This window comes from Lactuca virosa, chromosome 8 (genome assembly GCF_052849685.1).
Source record: "Lactuca virosa cultivar CGN04683 chromosome 8, Lactuca_virosa_CGN04683_v6, whole genome shotgun sequence".
Classification (NCBI taxonomy): Eukaryota; Viridiplantae; Streptophyta; class Magnoliopsida; order Asterales; family Asteraceae; genus Lactuca; species Lactuca virosa.
In genome coordinates, this window is record NC_136433.1 from 245274605 (window position 1) to 245298585 (window position 23981).

Consider the following 23981-nt stretch of genomic DNA (forward strand, 5'->3'; position numbering starts at 1 on the left):
CCTAGGCTAGAAACACGAGCGTTACACGGACAACATCCATATTTAGAGTTCGCAATTTCACACAAATCTTTTTGTCAAAATATATAGAATATATATAAGGAATGAACTAAAAACATGAACTATGTGAACAAAATGAATTTAACAACGTTATGAAAAAATTGTATAAAGTGAATAATTTATGGTATCGAATTTGATAATTTCTTTACTTGAATATTTGTGTTTCAAATTTTGTATTTATGGGTTGATTTCACAATAGTTGAAATTTGGATTCTTATTAAAACACAACCGTTATGCTGTCTGATTTTCATCAGAAACTTGTTCTACAACTTAAAGTCTAAGTATAGGAAACTTTACTACTTCATTTTTTAAAGCTTGATTTACTTTCTTGAACAACGTGAGCGAATTAGTCAAATAAACTTTCATTAAAGTTTAAGTACTTAAGCACACACACAAACATAATTATGGATCTGATAATTACAAGAGTCTTTATATGAGATTGATACTCTTGATCCACTAAGAACATAAAATCTTAGTAAAATCCCTATGTGCTTTAACCGTTAATCCGCAAGGAGCGTCAAACTTATTGGTATAGATCTATATAGGTTGACAGTCCTGCATGTGGTTGCTAGCAACAACCGCCATCAGACGAGTCAATACAAACGTAATTTTTCATTATCTTCATACTTTCACAACGTTGATGAAGAGTTAGTGATGATCTCAACACATCTACTCACTGTGCTCTTCAGAGGCTTTCTCATTCGTAGTTCGGTTGTAGGCTCCATAGAAAATCCTGGAAATTCATTCTAGAATGTGAAATAATAAAATGATAACGATTTATTCAAATGGTTAAGTGTCAAATATTGATTTAATTGAACAAATAAGTCTTTAACTCGACATGGAATTCTATCGAATTATAACATAGGTTTGATAAGTTGTGTAGATCAACAAATCTTTTTTACTTACATGGGTTTACAAGGGTAGAACATATTGCACTTTATACTTTTATAATTCAGTAGTCTAAACACACTTTTGATTATAAAAACATAAGGAGTTAGAACGATAAACAAATCTCTTTTACTTGTATAGGTTTACAAGGGTAGGACATGTCACACTTTACACTTTTATAATTCATTAGTCTAAACATGCTTTTGATTGTAAAAACATACAAATTCAGAACCACAAACACATCTCCTTTGCTTGTATAGGTTTACAAGGGTAAAACGAGTTGCATTTTACTTTTATAATTTATTAGTCTAAACACAGTTTTGATTATAAAAACATACATAGTAAAAACTTGTAAAGCTCACCAACATATTTGTTGATGTATTGTTTTCAAACGTATGTATCTTCAGGAACTTAGGAGCGGGAAGACACACCTCGTGTGTCATGGAATAATACATTTCCTTGTTTTGAATGGTCGGCCGATATGGTAGGTCTTTTTGTGTTATGTTATCTTACATTTTAGATGAACTTGTTCCAATAAAGGCCTCCCATTTGGATTGTTAACGATGTAATTCTTTGTAACTTCCCAAAAATGAAGACTAAAAATTTCTATTTATAAATTAATAAAACCATTATCCAAAACAACATCTTAGAAACCATGGTGAATCAAAGTGTATCAATAAACATGCGAGTACATCAGACTTATATAAAACGCAGAACGATGTGGTGTGTGCAATGCAATCATCTCGGACTCTTCCCCTTCGAACCAGAAGTACCTAAAACATAAACAGAAAAAAACCGTACGCACAAAGCTTAGTGAGTTATCAAAAATACCACATACCATACATATCAAACATATAATGGGCCCCGCCCGGCATAAACCCCCGCTTGGAACAGATCTATCAGTCATGAGGCCCTACCTGACAATAGGCCCCGCCCGGTATACGTACAAACATATAAACACATTCAAAAATCACAAAGATAAGTAGCATACATTATAATCATCAGGACTGTCCGACATCGGGCCCTGCCCGGTAGACATATCATAAAACATACATGCAGAGTTTCACAGACAACTAGCATCGTAATCATAATAAACCATGGCCGACATTTGTGCCTTCAACCCCCTAACAAAGTGAGGATCCCTATAGCGTGGCTATAAGGAGTAGGTGCTTCTTCTAGAAAGAATACGTTACATGGATAACTGTACACATTTAAAGTAAGACTTGTAACAGAAGGATTTTCTCATACTCATGACATTGACTATGGTCAAACCTTTTAACAAGTAACTATAATTATATCAACAAGGATATTATTTACTGTAAATTCGTATTCTTAATATGAGATATAACAAATAGATTTCAAGAAAGATTGTTTTTCTTAATAGACATCTACTAGAAGATATCTATATAGATTATCCTGAAGGTTTTCTTAATCCATGTTATCCTAGAAAAATGTGTAAAGCTTTTGATCCACTTATGGATATAAAGAAAATTTATTATGTATGGTATGGGGTAGTTTGGGGAACTCACTAAGCTTTTTGCTTATGGTTTTCAGTATATGTTTCAGGTACTTCTATTTCCAAGGGGAAGAGCTCAGGATGACTGCATCGCACATACCACATGGATTCCACTTTTCAGAAATCACTTTGATTGTTATGTTATTGAGATACTTATTTTCATTTGAGATGTATGGATAATTTTTCGGAATACTGTTTTATTTAAATTAAAAATGAAATTTTTGGATCATATTTTTGAGACGTTACAAGTTGGTATCAAAGCCTTGGTTTGAGGGATATGGGCACACTCTCGGGTGTGTCTGAACTCAAAATGAGGATTTGGTAAAGTTTTTCAAAAGAAAATTATTTTAAGAAAAGGGTTTTTCTAAAATAAATAAGGGTATGGTGCATGCAATCAGCCGAGCTCAAGTAAGTTTTCCCAAATTACCCATACATGTTATTTGCTATGCTTTGATCTGTGAATCTGTGAACCGAATGCTAGTTAGGGCTAAGGATCTGCTCAGTTTTTTCATGATAGAATGCTAGGAGAGATGCCTTTGTATGCCTGTTGTATTAGCTTTTAGACTTGCATGCTAGTACTGATCAGTCAGTTAAAGGATGGCATGTTTAGGTTATGCTTAGTTCTAAATTCTTGATGCTCGAATGTTTCTTTCTTTGTGCTTTTAGGAGTTCTAACTAGCTTCAGCTAACTAGTAAACGAATATGCTACGTTACATATTATGGGAACTAAATAATTTTAGAGGATTGGGTTTTAAGTCTATTGCGCATCTCTTATTTGACTCCAACCGTTGTAGTGTGAGATCTCTCATTCGAATAATTTTCTTGTTTTAGTGATATGTAATTGTCTTCGTGAGCTAGTTAGAGGAAGTTAGCGGCAACTCCTTCTTCAGCTGATGGCGGAGAGTGGTATGGAGTTTTCCCTAGGAAAACCTAGGATGAGATCTAATGATGGGAGCCTTATCTATGAGGGAATATTATACGGATATAGAGTAACTTGGTTGAGTCAAAGCAATTATTGAGGAAAGTACAGATAAAAGTGGAAGGTAGTATAGGCCCATACTACTAGAAGCGGAGGATTCGTACTCGATTCAAGGAGAGCTGCGATAAAATCAGGGAGCTTGTCGAGTTGTGATTCCCCGATATACATATATATATATATACATATATATATATATATATATATATATATATATATATATATATATATATATATATATATATATATCGACGTGTCTGTTCTGATGGTTTATATGGTCTATTTTCAGTATGGTGGTATTGCGAGTCAGACCTATTGGCAGTTCTGGTGCCGGTGAGGGTTTAAGCTCAGGATCTGGAGCTGGACAGCTCGATGAGCAGACTAGGGAGTTTCTCTCGTCAGAGATTACTCGTTGCATTCTCGATCAGACTCTTGTGACCTTCAGCTCAATCAAGGAGGGTATCGTGGAGGTTTTGCATGAGCGATTGAGCTCGTTTCGTTCTGACATGATCGAACTAGCAGGAGCACGATCTTTGACTTTCAGGGAGTTTCGGACGATTATCATGGGATGAAAGACCCCATTGTGAGCAGGCGGTGGTTAGCAGATGTTGCTAACGCTTTTTGCACAAGTCGTTGTCCCGAGGGGGACAAGGTCATATTAGCTTCCTGCCTTTTGAAGGACAGGGCACGAGACTAGTAGGAAGAGGTAGGTCGTGCACTGGGTGATGATGCGGTTGATGTGATGTCATGGGATGATTTCTCGACACGGTTCCGATCTGAGTTTGCACCAGTAATTGAGGTGCAGTAGTTGGCGCGAGAGTTCCAGGATCTCCGCTAGACTATTGAGACGGTGGTTGAGATCACCGCAATGTTCAGGGAGAGGGCACTTATGGTTCCACAGTATGTGGTGGAAGAGGAGATGAAGAAGGCCCGATATCATGAGATGTTGAGGAGCGACATTCAGCAGTTTGTGAGCCGATCCAGCTAGAAGACGATAGAGGATATGATAGCTCGAGCCAAGGAGATGGAGATTGACCTGGAGATGGAGAGGAAAAGGAAGCCAGATAAGTTTCATACATCAGGGGGTTCGGGAAAGAGGCCTGAGGTATCGGATTCCAGATCGAGGGGCCATCAGGGTCGTAGCCATTATGGCAAGTGCGACAGGACGCACGAGGGACCGTGCACGAGTGGTGGTGGTTCTGGATGCTTCAAGTGCGGTCAGACGGATCATTGTAGTAGGGATTGTACTGCTACCACCACCCAGAGATCAGACATGATTTAATTTCATTGCAATCAGAGGGGCCACATGAAGGCCATTTGTCCGAGTTTGGCTGCAGCGGGACCGATGTCAGCACCTGCTCCTGCGACTCTTCGGATTACTGACGACCACCGGATCTGGGAAGATGTGCCTACGGAAAAGAGTAGGGCTTTCCAGATGACGGCAGAGGAATTGCTTGATTATGTTTATATGTTTCATTTTAGGATCGTTCCTTGTGAACGGTATCTCTGCTTTGGTATTGTTTGATTCAGGGGCTACCCGATCCTTTGTATCGCTTGCGCTTAGCAAGTGATTTGTTGGAGCTCCAGGGGAGCTGGTTTGTCCTCTTGATGTTGAGATTGATGATGATAGGATGGTTCAGGTTGGGTCCAGCGAAGTTGTACTCTCCAGTTATTCAACGAGCAGTATCTGATTGATTAGGTTCTCATTCCTCTGTGTGGGAACAAGGTTATCATGGGCATGGATTGGTTTAGCCCTAATAGGGCAGTGATCGACTGTAAGAAGCAGTTAGTTTGAGTTTGGATCCCAAGTGGAGGAGAGTTGGTGATTCACGGTGAGAAACCGCAGCTTAGGTCAATTATATGTTCTGCAGGGAGGGCCAGACGCTATTTTTTTCAGGGTTTCTCAGGTTTTGTCGCCTATGTCATGGATACCCGGGATAAGGGTAAGGCAACCATGGATGATGTGCCTATTGTGTCGGATTATCTGGATGTGTTCCCGGAGGATTTGCCTGGGGTACCTTTGGAGAGGCATGTGGAGTTTAGGATTTATCTGGTCCCAGTTGCGACTCCGATAGCCAAGGCACAATATCGGTAGGCTCCTCCCAAGATGCAGGAGTTGTCTAAACAGCTGGAGGAGCTGTTAGACAAAAGATTTATTAGACCGAGCAGTTTTCCTTGGGGAGCACCAATTCTGTTTGTGAAGAAGAAGGACGGGTCTCGTCGTATGTGTATCGACTATCGAGAGTTGAATAAGGTAACGGTGAAGAACCTTTATCCCCTCCCGAGGATTGATGATCTTTTCTACCAGCTTCAGGGTGCATCTTGGTTCTCCAAGATTGATTTGCGATCGGGTTACCATCAGATGCGGGTCAGGTATGAGGATGTATAGAAGACAACTTTTTGGACTCGATATGGTCATTGTGAGTTTGTGGTGATGCCTTTTGGGCTCACCAATGCTCCAGCCGTATTCATGGATCTCATGAACCACGTGTACATACCGATGTTGGATCTATGATAGCATTTACTGATGATATCTTGGTTTATTTCAAGACTCAGGAGCAGCATGAGTAGCACTTGAGGGAAGTGTTGTAGATATTGAGAAGGGAGAGTTTTCGCAAAGTTCTCCAAGTGCGAGTTCCGTTTGTGTGAGGTGCATTTTCTGGGGCACCTTGTCAACCGGAAGGGTATTCTAGTCGATCCGGCCAAGGTCGAGGCCCTGATGCAGTGGGAGGTTCCGAGGTCTCCATCTGAGATTCAGAATTTTCTTGGTCTGGTTGGATATTATCAAAGATTCATCCAGGATTTCTCTAAGATCGTTGTTCCTTTGACCCGACTGACCAAGAAGTCGGTGACATTTTGCTGGGGGCCTGAGCAGCAAGCAGGTTTTGAGACTCTTAGACAGTGGTTGTCTGAGGCGTCAATTCTGACCCTTCCTGAGGGTGTTGATGATATTGTGGTTTATTGTGATGCTTCGATCTCCGGTCTGGGGGCAGTGTTGATACAAAGGGGTCGCGTGATCGCTTATGCTTTGAGGCAGCTCAAGCCTCATGAGGCGAATTATCCGACGCATGATTCGGAGTTGGGGTCGTGCTTTTCGACCTTAAGATGGCGGCATTACCTCTATGGGGTTCATTTTACTATTTAAACGGATCACAAGAGCTTGAGGTATTTGATGGATCAGCCGAATCTGAACATGAGGCAGCGTCGATGATTAGATGTGGTGAAGGATTATGATTGCGATATCCTTTATCACCCGGGGAGGGACAATGTGGTGGCTGATGCTCTCAGCCGCAAGGTGGTCACGGCTCCGATCAGAGATATATGTTTGAGGATGACTATGATTACTCCATTGTTGGAGTGGATTCATGAGGCTCAGGACGAGATTATGAAGGAAGAGCACCAGAACAGTGAGCACATTGTGGGTCAGGTGGCTTTTTTCGATCATGATAGCCGTAGATTGTTGACTCTGCAGCGGTGATTTTGGGTTCCTTATTGGGGCGGTGTACGTCAGGTTCTGATGGAGGAGGTCCACAAGTCGAGGTTCTCCATTCATCCCGGGGCGATGAAGATGTATAGGGATCTTCGTCCTGATTATTGGTGGCCCTGCATGAAGCGGGATGTGGCATGGTATGTCTAGCGGTGCCTGACTTGCAGGAAAGTCAAAGCCGAGCATCAGCATCCTAAAGGCAAGATGCAACCGTTAGAGATTCCTGTATGGAAATGGGAGGACATCACCATGGATTTTATCACGAAGCATCCCTAGACTGCGCACGGAGTGGATTCGATTTGGGTCATCAGGGATCGATTGACCAAGAGCACACATTTCATTCCGATTCAGGAGAGTATTTCAGCAGAGAAATTGGCCAAGATTTATATCAGGGAGGTGGTGGCATGTCATGGGGTGCCGGTATTAGTGGTTTCAGACAGCGATGTTCGTTTTACTTCCAGATTTTGGAAGCGGTTTCATTACGAGCTGGGCACTCATCTCCATTTCAGTACAACTTTTCACCCGCATATCGATAGGCAGAGTGAGTGGACTATGCAAACCATTGAGGATATGCTATGTGTGTGTGTGTTGGATTTTGGTGTGAGTTGGGATACATATCTTCCGTTAGCGGAATTTTCGTATAACAACAGTTACCATGCTAGCATTGATCGACATCCTTTTGAGATGCTCTACGGGAGGAAATGCAGGACCGCAATTTGTTGGGGTGAGGTCGGTCAGCGATTCACAGGTAGTACCGAGGTGGTACTCAAGACCACTAAGCTGATTCAGCAGGTTCGGAGCAGGCTCCAGACAACTCAGAGTCGGCAGAAGAGTTCTGCTGAAAAGGCATCAGTCAGATTTGGAGTTTCAGGTGGGAGATATGGTTCTCTTGAAGGTGTCACCTACGAAAGGTGTCATCCGATTCATGAAGCAGGGCAAGCTGGTCCCCAAGTATATTGGTCCCTTTAGGGTTTTGGCTCAGGTGGTCCGGGTTGCGTATCGTCTAGATCTTCCAGCCGAGCTCAGTCAGTTTCATAGCATGTTTCATGTCTCTCAGTTGTGGAAGTGTTTGGTGGATGAATCCGCAGCTGTACCATTGGAGGATATTCAGGTGGAAGACGACCTAAATTATATTGATAGACCGGTGGCAATTTTGGATCAGAAGAAGAAGACCTTGAGGAACAAGGTTGTAGAGCTAGTGAAGGTGTAGTGACTACACCGCAAGGGGTCAGAGTAGATTTGGGAGCCCGATGATGAGATGAGAGAGCACTATCCGAAGTTGTTCGGGAAAGTGAACTTCGAGGATGAAGTCTGATTCAAGTAGGGGAGAATTGTAACAATTGAATTCCTGGTATGTTATTCATGGTCCTTATGTATTTATTATTTTGCAACATGGTCCTTATATTGTACGCGGGGCGTACCACAAGGTACACTTAGCATACAAGATGTAAAGTGACTACGCGGGGCGTACCAAGTGGTACGCTTAGCGTACTCATGTAAAGGCTTGGTCGAGGTTCCGGATGTGTACGCGGGGCGTACCAAGTGGTACGCTTAGCGTACTCATGTGAAGGCTTGGTTGAGGTTCCGGATGCGTACGCGGGGCATACACAAGGTTTAATGAAAACGCTAATTTTCAAGTGTGGACACTATATAAGCATCCTTATGTCTTTTGAAACCATCATTTCTCAGCCTCCTCAGACCCTTAAGCATCATATTCAAAACCCTAAGCCTTTCTATTGCATTTTGAGCTTATAGTGTCCTTTTTGGTGTGTTTTGTCTCATTTATAAGAAGGAGAAGGTTGGAGAAAGGTAGTGGTTCAAGGAGGAGCTAGTAGATTCGGATTATCTGCTCCATTTCTGGCTTGTTTGAGGTATAAAGTTTTAATTTTGCTCTTTAGAAGCTTAGATCTCCTTTGTTTTAGTTTTGGACCCTTTTTGGTCCCATAGATGAGATCTTGTGGTTTAATAACACTTCTGAAGCTTAGAGTTTCCACTCTTGGTGTTCTTTTGGTCCTAGATTCATAAACTTGTCATCTTTGAAGCTTAGATCCATACATGCATGATTATGGCCATTTTTGTGAAAGTAGAATGTTATAAATCGAAGTTGGGATTTTTGGGGCATGCAAAGTCACCAAGTCAGTGACTTTATGGTTCTAGATATTATTTGGGACTCAGATATGTGTTTTGGACCGTTGGACATAAGCATTAAGAGCTTAATGGAATAGTTGGCATAATGGAGGAGTACGATGGGCGTACAATTCAGTGTGCGCAACGTACAAGCCATGCAGCGAGTACACTTAGCGTACAGTTGAGTACGCCCCACGTACTCAGTGGGCGAGGCCCAGTGACAGGCGAGGCCTGAGAATTACAGATCTATAAACTGAGCGGGGCTCGATGTTGGGCGAGGCCCGAGGTAGGGCGAGGGCCTAATATGTGATTTCTTATGTATGGAATGTGGTACTTTAGGGAGCTCACTAAGCTTTGTGCTTACGATTTCAGTTTATGTTTCAGGTACTTCCGGTTCGAAGGGGAAGAGCTCGGGATGACTGCATTGTAATCACCACATGGATTCCACTTTTGAGAAATCACTCTGATTGTTATGTTATTGAGATACTTATTTTCATTTGATATGAATGGATAATGTTTTCGCAATACAGTTTTATTTAAATTAAAAATGAAATTTTTGGATCATATTTTTGGGACTTTACACCTTATTTTATAAAAGGAAGTTTTATTAAAAGGTTTATAAATGTTCTTTAGCGCTCAAATGGTAAAATTAGTACTAGTTATTAAATTTAAAATTTGACCGTGTCAACGATAATATAAATTTTGGATTTTATAAAAGAAAATTGTTAAAATGTGATTTTAGATAAAAGTATACCATGACTTATTGGATGCGTGCAATAAATCATGATAGAATATGTTTCCTTTTAAAATTGGAATTATAAAAACATTAAAAAGACCCCCTTGTTATTATCAAATATATGCAATACATTTTGAAAGGCACTCACACGTATCTTGGTACCCTAGTGGGATAAAGGTCACATAACCGCTTAGTGTTATCTTTTGATGGTCAATGTGTATTTTCAATTTCTATAACCAAGTTATAGGTCGATTAAAAAAGTTTTTCAAATTGGATAATTTAATCGGAAATCGTTTTAAGATAAATGATACATAAGCAAGGGAGATGTGAGACATAGATAGGATCAAACATATCTATTAAATTTTGTTATTAGTGATCTCATAGATCTAGGAATTATATACTATTATATAACTGATAATCGATATCTACCTAGTTGGATTCAAAGGGATGGGATAGAGGATACCTAAACATTTATTTGTTTTGCAACTTGGATCCTAGACTTTGATAATTAATTTTTTCAAAAAATAAAAAGGTAGTAATTATCAAAGACATAAGTATTGAAAATATTAAATGAATTTTGTTAAAATTTTGTAGATGAATAATCCATTCTGATTACCATGAATTGTCATTTTCGTAATGATCTGAAAAAACAATAACTTTCAATAGATACAATTTGTAACGCCCTCATTTCCAGCTAGGCTTAGTAATTAAACATGTAACCTTTGTGGTCAAGTCATGTAGTCATTTTGTGAATGAATAAGACAGGATTATTCATGTATTTTGTGCTTATGTGTTTTATATGATATTAAGATATATTGTAATAAAATAAATAAGATTTAAAATACACGTAAAAAATAAAATACCACTTAGGGAAAATAATCTCAACCTAGTTTTAGTATTCGTAATTAGGATCCCATACATATCTAGAATACCTCAATCCTACTTAGAATGAAGAAGTTATTAAGCGTCAAAGTCTCACGATAAAACCAACACGGCTACGGATAACATAAATAGTGAATCTGGGATAGATTGGTTTTTAGCTTAGGAAGTCTAAACGGAGTTCATAGATGTCGTAAAAGTGAATTCGTGAATATAGGTATTGGCTAAATCTGAATTAACTAGATCGATATCGAATTTTAGATCGATAGATTGTTAGCCAAAACAATCTAAACCAGAGTTGAAGATCTCGTTGTTAGGATTCCAACGATGTAAAAACCATCGAAAATGGACCCAGGATGTGAGAGTTATGCATTTTATATGGGCTTTAATAGGCTAAGCTTGTGTAAATAAAATAAATTTAAAATTAGCCGACGAAGTCTAAAGGAATGTTGTAGATCTCGTCGAGAGCTTTCCATGGATATAAAGAACGTCAAAACGGAGCTCGTATGAAGGAGTTATGTAATTTTGAAAATCTGGGTCGCATGCACGTCGTGTGTAGCTTGCACGCGAAGTTAGCCACGTTGCCCCACCCAAATCGTGCCACGTGTCGGCAACCCAGTGAATCGACGTCACCCTTATGTGTGGTACACCTCTTGTTTCACGGAACGCAAAACTCCTAACTCACGTATAAATACCATATCATTCTTTCACTCTTCCCCACACCCTCCAATTGATATCTCTCTAAAAATTTCGAAAGTTAGCCCATTTTTCTTCATTCTAGCCTGCGGCGAAGCCCTGCAACACCCTTGAGCGCTCAGCTTGCCATAATCTTTGTGTAGGAAGTACCTAAGTCAATATTCTACCCGTTCAGATCCCAATTCCCGTCTATTGTACTCTGTAAGTGAGTTGCACTTACTTTTCCCTTGTGTAATTTATAATTATAGTTGTAAGTCGTTACTAGGATCTTATAATTAAGATTTATCAATGATTCCAAGTTGCTATGTTGATTGATCAGCTATGGGAGTGGTGTCTAGAATGGTCATGTCGGCTTGGTTGCTGGATTTCAGAAAGACTATATGTCGAAATGATCCTGCCACCCGACTATCCTGCCTGGCTGTGCTTACTTGTTTGATCTTGAAGTAGACTTTGGAAATGTTGAGGAATCTAAACTCTTAAGATCGTAGTTCCACATAGTATAAAACTAGACTAAGACGTAGCATTATGACCATCTAGGTGTTTCAAGAAAGGTGTAAGACGAAGCTCTGCCCGATTCACCAATCACCAGATACTTTGTCAAGTGAGTGCGTAGTTATTATCAAGAACATAATCTTAACTTAAAGGTATCCATATAATAAATGTTTCTTGTTCTATCTGTGTTATGTGCTATTTGTAAAGATAAGATAGTAACATTTAGATTAGGAATTCTTGTAGAAATCAATTGCCTTTAGATATAGGTCTTGCCTTAGATTAGGAATAAGAATTATAAAGGATTGCTTAGTGTCGAATAGGCCTGAAATCGATTAATTCTCATAGTTAGGTTAGAGTGTGGGACCAGATCGAAGTGTAATCCTCCCCGTCTTGGGAAGACCAGAAATGATGGGTCCCGATCAGACAATCGGACGGTATGTATGGGTCATCAACCAGAGTAGATAACCAATACTTGGCTATTCTAGGCGGTCGTGTGAATTACGTTGCTAGCATGGCTTTATAATCCATGGACGTGAATGAAATGGAAATCCATTTTCATCAAAATCTTTGAACATTGGTTGCCTTATATGTCTTACACTAGCCAAGGACTCCCCTAGCAGGTGTAGTCAAACTGTTGCTTAGACATTTCATCCACTAAGGTGATTCTTCCAGATGATTGTCAAATTAGGATTTGTGAGGATCGGTTGGGATTGGGTAGATGGTCTTAGGACATGTTATATATTTACACCTGATATATGTCTTGCATGAATGATATTTTATCATTAAAATGCTACGGTCTTGAAAACCCTTCGTATCTTACCAGGTTTTCCAGACCAGACCCACTCATTTTACTGCATCACAGGTAGTGGATCCAAAGTTGGAATTGCCTAGTTAGGATGTCGAGTGGAATAAAGGATAGGCTTGCATTAGTTATTTTAGGACCTTTTTTATTTACACTGTAACATGTGTTCGGATATAAACGAATGACATCCCCAAGGTTTTAATAAAATAACTTTTGTTATTTTAAGAATGTTCATTTAACTGGGAACTTCCGCATTTCAATACTTAATAGCGTAAAGAAAATTTTTACATTAGTTCTGAAAAATGGGGGATGTCGCACAATTTCAATGAATGGGTTCATGTCTTGAGAGACAATCTCAAAATGAGAAAATGTACATTAATAAAGGCCATACTCATGAACCACCTACTATGAGAAGTAGACCCGAACATGATACGTGGTAAAGACATCATTGTGATGCTGAAGATGCTGAAGATGCTTCTAACATCATCGTAAATGTGTATTCATCCTATGAGATTATATCCGGGAGAATATTTATGCACATGTTCCGAGTAATAGTCTCTACCATTCATGAGTGGTGAAATTTTAAACAATGTCGGGAGTCGGTACCATCCCAACAAAGCAAAAATATAGAAAAGTAGAATGGGTCTTCAAGCAAGAAAATGGCCCTCATGTCATGAAAAAATATCAATTTGATCTGAATTTGGAAGAGGAAAAGGAAATGAAAGTAGAAGAGAAAGATAGCAGGGAAAAGGAGGATAATCAAAAGAGAAATGAACCTACCAGTTCGAAAGTCATGGTAATCATGAACGACAACCATAGAAATTTAAGTGATGTCATCAAAATACTCGCAGAGACCATACCTTTCCCAACAAAGGAGCAGGAGGCGTCAATCATAATTGGGGAATTCATGTGGACAATCAAGGTAGGGTCGAAGAATAAAAACATAGCCAACAAATGGTCAGAATTTAGGTAAGAAGGAGTAGTAGGTATCTGGATGCAAATAGTGTTAAGAATACAATACTGTCACACCCCCGAACCAGACAGCAGAAACGTCCAGGGGCTTGAGTGTGAATCTAAGGTCCTCAATATAAGGATCTTAACCAGTGATCAATAAAACAATAAGAAATGAGTAGAAGAAGAATATGGATCAAGCTTGCACACGTTTAATAACTGAAAAACGTCAAGTACAACTCGATGACCGTAAAATCGACTGACTGACTGACAGCACTTCTGACAACCACTGAGAACAACTTGTTCTGACAGACTCTGACAATCTATATATAGGAGGACAGACCGTAAACCTGATTACGGTCAGCAAACGGAAAACAGGTTTACGGTCACAATAAACCGTAAACACAAATAAGACCTATAATAACCCAATCAACATAAGAAAAACCCTTTAACATCTATACAATCAGTTGCCTAGCCCAAACCACAAAATAAGACCTTTCAATCACCCCCTTGGTTTGGGACTAGCTTGACTTAGTCCTTGTCAACAAGAAGAACATCTGATTTCCCATCTCCCAGTTCCACATCCTTTTGTTGATGATATCAGCAACCATGGAAGTATATTCTTTAGCAGCTGGCTCAAAAATGTCTTCTGCAACCTTGATCTGATGAAGGTTCAACTGATGAATATCCCATCTTCCAAATTGAAGCAGATCTCTTTTGTCATACAATCGAATGCATCCATCTTGAAGTTTTATGACAGCATAGGTTGTAGTTTCATCAAAAACCCAGTAGAGCATGGACTTCAATGATCCATCTGGATAATTCTGAAGCACAGGAATCTGTTTTACTTGACTGGTAGCAGGCCACATCACATTTCGAATAGGAAGTTTAGTTTTGGGATCAAGTACACTTGGGTATAGTTTGATGATTGACTCTGCAGTCTTCATTGAAGGAAAACCTTTTTTCACTTGATCTTCCAAAAAGAGCTTGAATTGTGTTGCCTTGGGATTTTGTGAAGGATTTGCAAAAGGAGCTTTTGATAATTCTGTAAGATCAACCCTGGTCCAGGAATGGAAATCATGAACATCTTTATAGTATTCTGTGTTGCCACTCTTGCGTCTCACGAGCCACATGTCTAGCGTATCATGAAAGCCCCATGAGACGATTCCTGACCTATCACCATATGTGTCTCTAAAACGGTTTTCTTGAAGGTCTGTGACAGTGATTTTTGGTTGATCTCCAGGAGCATTTTGATCTGAGCTCTTTTTAAACAGGAGTTGACCTTTCTCAGCTGCTTTGGCCAATTTGGCGCGTTTCAGGGCTATGACATTTGGAGCTTGAGCTGGTTCTTTTTCAAAACGATCCACAATTCGAGATGTTTGAACAGGTGGTGGCACAACCGGAGGAGCTTGAGAAGGCAGATACATCCTTGACTCATCAACAGATGATTTGAACTTATCTCCAAGTTCCTCTTCCAATTTCTTCTTCAGATCAAAGAAGCTGGCAGTGAGGAGACCAAAGTGAGTTTGAAGATCAGTTATTTGGTTTGTCTTTAAAGTCTTGTCCTCTTCAAGATCAGTAACTTGAATTTTGATCTTGGTATTCTCAGTCATAAGATCAGCTACCCGAATGTCAAGCTCAATACTTTTCTGATTTAGTACATTAATTTCCTTTTGAAGCTCAAAGATAGTGGGATCATCTTCTCCAGAGTGGCCTTCCCCAATAGAAATTCCTTTAGCTCGGGGAGAAGGCACTGAGCTTTGTTCTTTAGCCAAATGCATAGCCAGCCTCACAGAGGCAGCATCATGTTCAGGCCTAGGAGGAGATGATCTCTGACCGTCTGATGAACCGCCAACTTCATGAATTGAGCTTGGACATTCTTGTGTTGAAACGGATGATGTAGAGACAAAAGTAGTTGACAGAGGAATCACAGGTGTTTGAGCTTGTTCAGAAGTGAGCACTCCCGGCCTCGGATCATGTCTTCTTCTTTTCAATGGAGGCTGGGAGGTCAGAGTTGTCAATGGATCAGTCACGAGAGGCTCAGTGGTAGGAACAACATTATCAAGGGGAGGAAACCCTGATGATGTATCCACTGGAATTGAAGTATCGGCCATCTGGATTGGAGTAGGATGCGTCGTCTCTCGAACATTTTCTTTCTCCCTTATCTCCGTTGTTTGATGAACAACATCATCGATATTGTCAAAAAATTTGTCGAATTCATCATTTGGCAAAGGGTTGTCATTGACTCCAAAATTCATAAGAATATCATCTTCGTCAAAACCTGATAAATCGATATTTTCAAAAGAATCATCTTCTCCTTCTTCAGTTTCAGTCATAACCTCCATTGTTACTTCACTGTAGTCACTATCAACCCGCACAGATTGTAAATCATGTTCTTCGGCCACAATAGCACTAGGAGTGACCACATCCTCTTCCTTATCAGAAACTGAAATCACATCATCTTCTGGAATGACAGTTTCTTCAGTTGAGGCACGCTCTGATGATTTATGAGATTCATAAGCCTCACCAGATTCAGCGAACATACCAAACTTTTCAAGAGGATACTTTCCTTGAAAGTTGATCTTTCCTTTCCTGTTTTGCTTGATAAGACCTACTGTGTTCGGTCCAAGGGACTTCATGTCAAGAGTGTCTCCAGCCTTGATAATCTCCGGAAGTTATTCATCAATAAACGCTTGAACAAATCTTGGATACAACAAGAATTTCTCCCTGACCTTTCCGTTGGCATTGGCAGACATCTCTTCAAATATAAACCTTGATAAATTGAAGTTAATTGCAGCAGCCAGAGCAATGATGGCTTGAGTGTTACGAGAGGAAATCTCATCAAATCCTGACTTTCTTCCAGATATGCAACTCACGAACACATGAGCCAAAAACCTCCAATAGGGTGGAAGTAGCTTCTTGAATGTTGGTAGAAAGTCGCCTTCATAACCCATCTTGATCAAAAATCTTTCAATCTGGCTGGCCTCGATTTCAGTAGGAAAGGATGATTGATCATCAATCTTGAGAGCATCCTGGATGAACTGCTCAGTAATTAACACCTTGCACTTTTTGACAGTGGCTTGAATAGAAATCACACCATCATCTCCTTTCATCACTTTTGTAGAACTCCAAAATTCTCTTATCAATTCTTGAAAGATGGTTGGGTTTACAGTGAGTACAGTAGCCAGGCAGCAGTTCCTTAATCCATGCATCATTGATCCAAACTCTGCATGAGAAGCAGGAGGGTCAGCCAAGATGATGGCCACATTGTGACTGTCTGCGAATTTCATGCTTGCCATCTTATCCTGCACAAACCAAGCCAAGTGAGAAAACTTTTGATTTATCAGTTAAAATTTTTGTTTTACTCATTGAAACAAGTTAAATTGGCCTTTGAAATGAAATAAATGATAAAAATCAAATTTTATTAGTCAAAAATGAGTTTACGGTCAAGATAGTCAAAGATCGTAAGCTCTGGACCGTAAGCGGCTTGACCGTAAGCCGATTAGACCCTAAGCCGATTGGACCGTAAACGGCTTGACCGTAAGCCGATTGGACCGTAAGCCGATTAGACCATAAGCTTGGTCTGACCGTAAACTCGCCGAATGCAATTTTCTTCGATTAAACCCTGACTACACAACGATTTGATACGAAATAAACTTTCCAATGATCGAAATCTGTATACCTTTGACATTAGTAGATCAATTTCTAAAAAATTTAAAAAAAATTTGAGAGAGGATGATGCAGTTTACGGTTTGCACGAATAGAAATGAAAGGCAGGAGGGTTTCCGGTTGAATCTTTTTCCTTTATATACTTGGACCAAAAAGCAATGGGCCGAAAACCTTTATGCACAAAAATAAAGTCCAAAATAAAACTAAAGATTAAAAATAATTCATTTTGAGGAATAAAAATAAAACTAAAATAAAATAAAATGAATGAAAAATAAAATGATTTCTAACAAAAATTTAATTTTATCATCCTAAAAATAAAAATAAAAATAAAAATTAAATTGAAAATTAAATCTAATTTCACCTTCACTACTTGTTAAAAAAATTTATGATGTGGGATCAAACTTGTTAGACAGCTTTTATCCGTTTATCAGTACCTTTAATTTCATGTCGATGTCTGGTCGATCGCCGGTATTGTGGTCCACTTAAGCACGAAAGAAAGTGACAAAATTAGGATATTTTATAAGTGACAAGGCATTAGATCCTATGAACTTAAATACTATTCCTAAATCACCATTCAGTTGACGACGACCAAGGATATTGTTGTCCGCCTAAATTGAGCAGCGAAATCTACAGACAACATATAATTGTTCAATTTTAGTTGTACTAGAACGTGTTTTCCGCTTCCTAATATATCCCAATAATCAAGGACTTCCGAGATACTCCTTACTTTAGGTGAGCAGACAATTATTGGTAGAGAGGATAGATTTAGAATGCATATGTTGTACACCCATGTCGGATCTCTTCCAATCACGTAGAAGGTGAAACATAGACATAACCAGATTCAGAAGGATTGAGAAGTAGAATGGTGCATATGTTGTGTACCAGGTCGGATTATTAGTCACGCAAAGGAGACAGCATATGGCTAACAGATAGAAAGAATTGCATATATAAGAAGATGCAGAGAGATAGAATTGCATATGTTACAGTCCAGGTCGGATCTTTCGATTACACAGAGGAAGCAACATATGACTAAAAGAAAGAAAGAAAGAAAACAATTTTCTACAGACCTAATTTATTGGAATTCCCCAGTTGCCCCGTCAAAACCGGAATTAAGGACAAAGTCTGCACATCGAGGAAAAGTTAATCCACAGTTCTAGATACAGGTCATTTAATGTATCCATAGATTCCATGTATATCTCCCTGCTCAACCTATCCGAGCGTCGTATTTCCAGGCTAAATAGAGCTATCTAGGTTAGGATTTGTCAAGTCTCTAGATTCCTTAAGTTCATCTGATCCTACTCAAGTCCATATAAATCTTTTGTGCCTACCAGCGCATCGAGCACAGAGCCTAGACAATTCAACTTTGGTACCTTACACATATCCAGATTTCCTGTTATCACTTAGTTGATATCACTTCCCAAAACATCTCCTACACAGAGAAACTATCAGTAATAATTTTTTGTTTTTCTGAATTTTTAATGTTTTTGGATTTTTGAGTTTTTAATATTTTTGTTTGGTTTTTGTTTATTTCTCCCCCTAAATTTGTGCATGGGTGAGAATGAAAATAACATGCGCAAATTTAAACTAACCTAACAAAATTTTAATCCTCAAAACGAATCATTTTCAAAAATCCTACAAGCACATCAAATCGAGCTTTGTTAAACGGCTTTGTGAACAAATTCGCCACAGTATTAGCAGTGGGAACCTGTTCTAGCCGAATGAGCGATCGCTCATAACAATCTCTGATAAAATGAATTTTGATGTCAATGTGCTTGGTTTTTGAATGTTGGACTGGATTTTTAGTAATCTGAATCGCAGCCTCATTGTCACAAAAAATAGGGGTTTCTTGATAATTCAAACCGTAATCCAACAGTTGATGTTGGATCCATATGACTTGAGAGCAACAAGCAGATACAGCAACATATTCCGCTTCTGCTATTGAAGTTGAGACAGTGTGTTGTTTCTTGCACTGCCATGACACCAGCCGGTCACCAAGGAATTGACACCCTCCTGAAGTTGATTTCCTATCAAGCTCACAGCCTCCATAATTACTGTCAACAAAAGCATATAAATCAAATTTAGAATTTTTCGGATACCAAAGACCCAATTTTGGACTACCTTTAAGATACCGAAAAATTCTTTTGACAGCAATAAGATGTGAAAGTTTAGGATTGGCCTGATAACGCGCGTATTGACAAACTTCAAACATAATGTCTGGTCGACTTGAAGTTAAATACATCAACGAACCGATCATCGATCTGTAGTGAGTTTGATCTACGCATTCGCCATCAGTATCTGGAGTTAGCATGGGTCTCTCCGCCATTGGTGTCAGGGCAGGTTTTGTATCTCTAAAACCAAACTTCTCAAGCATATCATCCACATACTTTGCTTGATGGAGCAGGATCCCGGTTGATCTTTGTTGGACCTGAAGCCCTAGAAACATGGTCATTTCTCCCAACGAACTCCTCTCAAACCTCTTCTTCATAACACCTTCAAACTCTTTGCACAGCTGCGGACACGTAGACCCAAAGATGATGTCGTCAACATAGATTTGCACCAAGATTTGATCTGCACCAACATGCTTTATGAACAAGGTTTGGTCGATTGTTCCTCGCGAGTAGCCATGTTCGAGCAAATGCTTTGTGAGAGTCGCATACCATGCTCTACGATCTTGATGCAATCCATACAGAGCCTTGTCTAACTTGTAGACATGGTTGGGAAACTTCGAGTTAACGAACCCTGGGGGTTGATCAACGTAGATTTCTTCCTTCACCTTGTCATACAAGAAAGCAGTCTTGACGTCCATCTGATATACTGTGAAGTTCATGTAGGAAGCATAAGCAAGGAAGATACGGATAGCCTCCAGGCGAGCTACCGGAGCATAGACTTCAGTGTAATCAAGACCCTCGATCTGTCTGAACCCACGAACAACCAACCTAGCCTTATTTCGTACAATTATACCTGAATCATCTTGCTTATTACAAAAAACCCAACGTGTGTCAAGAGACTTCTTGCCCTTGGGTAACTCAACCAGCGTCCAAACCCCAAGCTTTTCAAATTGATTTAGCTCTTCATGCATAGCATCTACCCAGCTGGGCTCATTCAAAGCCATTTCTACATGCTTTGGCTCAATTTGAGAGATAAAGCAAGAATAGAGACATGTATTGACATCTCCACTCTGACTTCTTGTTTTTACACCATCGCCCAGCTGGCCAATGACATTCTCGATCGGAGGATCACGTTGAATACGAGAGGGGATCTCCTGGCTGATATCATTGAGTGAAACAGGAAGATTATGAATGTTGATAACTCCATCATTTGCTGAGGAATCCACTGCAGACGAATCAATCTCATTAGATGGATTTGCCACAAACTCATCAGCAATTTGTTCAGGAAAGAGTAGTTCCATAAAGGTTTGAGTGACAACGGAAGCATCTCGTGACATGAACTCTCTTTCATCAGGAGTAAGAGGAGTGGCATCAGAATCTGGAGTTTGTTGTTGACTAGGAGAGTCTGGACTAGGAATTGGAACATAGGATTCCACCGAAGGAATTACAAAAGAAACTATCGGCGGTCTGTAGACAACTTCTTCATCTTCATCTTCAGGTACAAACTTCAAACCAGAAGTAGAACCAGATACACTATCTAAACACATATTAAACGATTTGAACAAAGATGTGTAATCAAACAGCCAATCAGGACCCACTCTAGCATCCGTTTCATTCTGCTCCAGCCAGCGCACATCGAAGGATTCTACAATTTTCTTTGTTCTTTTGTTGTAGACCATGTATGCAGTGCGAGCAGCATACCCCACGAAATAACAGTCATCAGCTTTGGCATTAAATTTAGGGTTGGACTCCAGGTGAAGAAGGGTGCAAGGACAACCAAATATGCGGAAGTGGCTAACTGATGGCTTGTGTCCATATAAAATTTCATACGGAGTCTTCATTTGGGCTTTGTTGATCAAGACACAATTTTGAACATAGCATGCAGTGCTAATCGCCTCAGCCCAAAACAAGACAGGAAGTTTGGAATCATAGAGCATCGTTCTTGCAGCGTTCGATTTCTCCGCTCAGCAACACCATTTTGTTGGGGTGTGCGAACGGAACTATATTGACGCACAATTCCCTTTTCTGCGCAAAAGTGATCAAGAACTGCATTCTTGAATTTTGTTCCATTATCAGTTCGTAGGGCCTTCACTCGGTGGTTTGTTTGATTCTCAATCATCACAATAAACTTCTTGATCAGATCAGCAATCCCAGCTTTGTTGGATAAGAAGAAGACCCACGTAAAACACAAAAAATCATCTATCACAACCAAACAGTATGAATTTCTGTTCATGCTTATGACATTGACCGGACCAAATAGGTCCATGTGCAACAATTAGAGCACTTGACTAATTGAGTTAACCTGTTTTGGCAGATGTGGTTTTCGATGATGTTTACCCTGAGCACATGACATACATTTCTCAAAATTTATGAAGTCTCTGACTGGAAGACCACAGACCATTTCGTTTTTCGCAAGACGATTCAGGTTCTTTGCATTGGCATGCCCGAGTCTTCGATGCCACAACATACCATTTTGTTCGGAGACCTTTGAAAAGAGGCAAGTGACTTGATCAGGGACGTTACTATTCATATCAATTATATAAGCATTTCCATCTCTCTTTGATTTAACAAGAATCCATTCTTTCGGGATGACAATGCCAGGCTTTAAGATCATACATTCCTTATCAGTGAAGTGGGTTGAATAGCCTTTGTCGCATATCTGAGAAATGCTCAACAAGCTATGTTTTAACTCGGGAGCATAGTTGACGTTCTCGAAACTAAGCACTCCATTAGACACAGTTCCTTTTTGAGTGATTTTACCACCTTCTCCGCCCGCAAAGGAAACAAACCCCCCATTAAAAGTCTGAATGTTGTTCAATTGGGAGATGTCTCATGTCATATGTCGGGAACAGCCACTATCGACATACCAAGGTCTGGCGACATTCCTCCGCAACTATCCCTGCAAAATGAGCGGGATTATCGAGATTTGGGGACCCAGGTCATTACAACCCTGGGTTTACCCTTGACAATCACAGATTTATCTTTTGAGACTTTTGTTTTTGAATTTTCACTTAAAACACTTTTAGAGGTTGATGATAATTGGTTGGAAATAGATTTGGACACCCATTGAAATTTAGGTTTTTGAAAAGACACAAGTGATTTTGAAATGTTTTTCTTTCCTTTTTGCTTTGAGCATCTGGAGTTTTGACCAATATTGGTTGAAAATCCAGATCCTCCTTTTGACGAAACCAATCTCGGCTTAGCTTTGTTCGATTTCGGCAAATTATTTGTGACTTTATTTTTAAAAACCTGTCTGTTTGGTTCAAAAACTGCCCTTGTCGTGTTATTATTTGCTTTCCATTCATCATCTCGAGGACGAGATCTCGAGGACTTTCTAGTTAAAGACCTTCCACGAGATTCGTTCTCTCCTCTTGGGGACAAGAAATACACAAACATTCGATTGATACAGTTTCGAGCAATATGACCTGAAGTACCACAATTAAAGCAGATTTGCTTATTATTACTAGACTTGGTACCATTCTTATCAGATTTCAAGCTTTTATTATCTTTTCTAACATTTCCACATTTGCAAGTGCACGTATTAGATTGTGTAGCAAATGTAGAAGATGTAGATGCATTCGAATCAGATTTTGCAAATTTTTCAAAAACAACATCACAATTAGTCTGAGATATCACATCATCACAAACAAAATCATCAGTTTTAGAATTTGACACAGACTCATCACACATTTGAACACCAAACTTAGACACCAAATTATTTGACTCAAACTTCTCAGCCTCTTGCTCCCCCTGGATTACTGATATATCTGCACTTGAAGTAGAAATGTTAGTATCCAAAACCCTAACACTAGGTCCTGTAGCCTGTTCAGCAGCAGGTTTGCCATAGACCATATAAGGTTCTCGGTCGATCTCTTCTTTTGTTAAGGGAGTAATAGAATATGAATGATTAAATGGAGGGGGGACACTCTCATATCCTACTCCTATTTTTCTTGGGTCCCTCCACTGCATTTGTTACTCGATTATTTTTGCAACCCTTTCGCTTGACACATCGAATTTTTTAAAATTAAAATCAGCATTTTCAAAACGGATTTTCAATGTGTGAAGTTCAGCGGTTACAGCAACAAGTTTTCTTTTAATATGATCATAATTCTCACACTTGTTGCTGTAATCTTCTTGCAATTTCCTGAAGTCCTTAGTTTTGGCTTCTAATTTTTCTTTTAAAGGTTTTTGTTCTTTCCTAATAGTGTACCTTTCATATTTTAGATCCTCATTTTTTCTCTTAATTATCTCAATTTGGTCACGTAAAAATTGAACAGTTTTAATACAAGATTGAGAGCAACCTATTTCACTGACCTCTGGTTTAGCAGACTCTAGTGTGGACTGAACCATGAATGCAAATTGAAGATTCATCATTTCCGCCTCAGGATCCATTTCAGCTTCTTCCTCCGCACCATCATTGATCTGGGCAAGATGAGCATTTTCAGGTCCTGAAATGTTCAGGGCTTGAATTTGATCTTCCCAATCAAATGATTAAGCCACCATAGCAAGATTTGCTATCTGATTGTTGACAGAAGATCCCCTGTTGTTGTTCACCGGCACCAGAGTTCATTCAGTATTTTCTCTTCTATCTGGTTTT